This window comes from Octodon degus, unplaced genomic scaffold (genome assembly GCF_000260255.1).
Source record: "Octodon degus isolate 3935 unplaced genomic scaffold, OctDeg1.0 scaffold00090, whole genome shotgun sequence".
NCBI classification, from domain to species: domain Eukaryota; kingdom Metazoa; phylum Chordata; class Mammalia; order Rodentia; family Octodontidae; genus Octodon; species Octodon degus.
In genome coordinates this window covers 10,778,831-10,779,767 of record NW_004524666.1, presented here as the reverse complement: position 1 = coordinate 10,779,767, position 937 = coordinate 10,778,831, and the positions used below count along the sequence as shown (strand labels likewise).

The 937-nt window shown below is 39.8% G+C and overlaps 1 pseudogene; it reads right to left on the bottom strand.

Moving 5' to 3' along the window:
* Nucleotides 1–937, bottom strand: part of LOC111818398 — an 8,891-nt pseudogene that overhangs the window by 5,754 nt on the left and 2,200 nt on the right.

Below are 937 nucleotides of genomic sequence, written 5' to 3'. Positions count from 1 at the left end.
GCCTCTAGCCGGCTCGCTCGCTCCGTCGGCGGCTCGTACACATGTCTCTCCATTAACTTTGATAGATAGTTTTGCAGGATACAATAATCTGGGTTGGAAGGTCTTTTTTGTTTGTTTGTTTGCTTTTTTCTGGACCTCAGATATCTCACTCCAAGCTCTTCTTGATTTGATGGTCTGTGTTCAGAAATATGCCATGATTCTAATGGGCTTTCCATTATAGGTGATCCGTTTCCTCTCTCTAACAGCTTTTACTATTCTTTTGCTAAATTTCTGAGATCTTGATTATAATGTGTCTGGGTAAAGATTTATTTTGATTATGGCTAGCTAGAGTTCTACATGCCTCACTTACTTGATGTCAGATTCTTTTCCCATGCTTGGGAAATATTCTGGTACTGCTTCTGCATTCAAGCTTTTTATGTTGTTTATGTTAACTCCAGTTGTTTCGTTGATACCTATTGGTCTTATATTATTTTTCTTTGCATCATCATTCAGCTGTTGTATTGTTATTTCCTGATTTCTCATTACTTTTAAGAGATCTTTCCTTTGTGTTTACTTACTTCAATGTCTAAAATTGTATCTTCTGCTTTGTTCAAGTGGTTTTGACAGTGGCCAGTCTCAAGAACTCCTACGAAGGTCAGGGTGGGATAGGGCTAGGTGTTCTAGGTCTCCCTGTTGGTCTTTGGGGCAAGGACAGGTAGCCAGGGCTCAGAGGAACTCCAGTGGATGCTTGGGGTGGGGACAGGGCTAATCTACCAATTCTCCTCAGTGGTCGTCAGGGCAAGGATAGGCAGCAACGGCTCTCAATGGAATTTTTAATATACTGAATTGCTGTTTAAATCTTTTTCATTGATTCCATTTCCTGTATATGTTGAATATTCATGTTTCTATTGTTTTCCTAAGCTCCTCTTCTTCCTCCTTTTTTGTGTTTTTGTCTGTT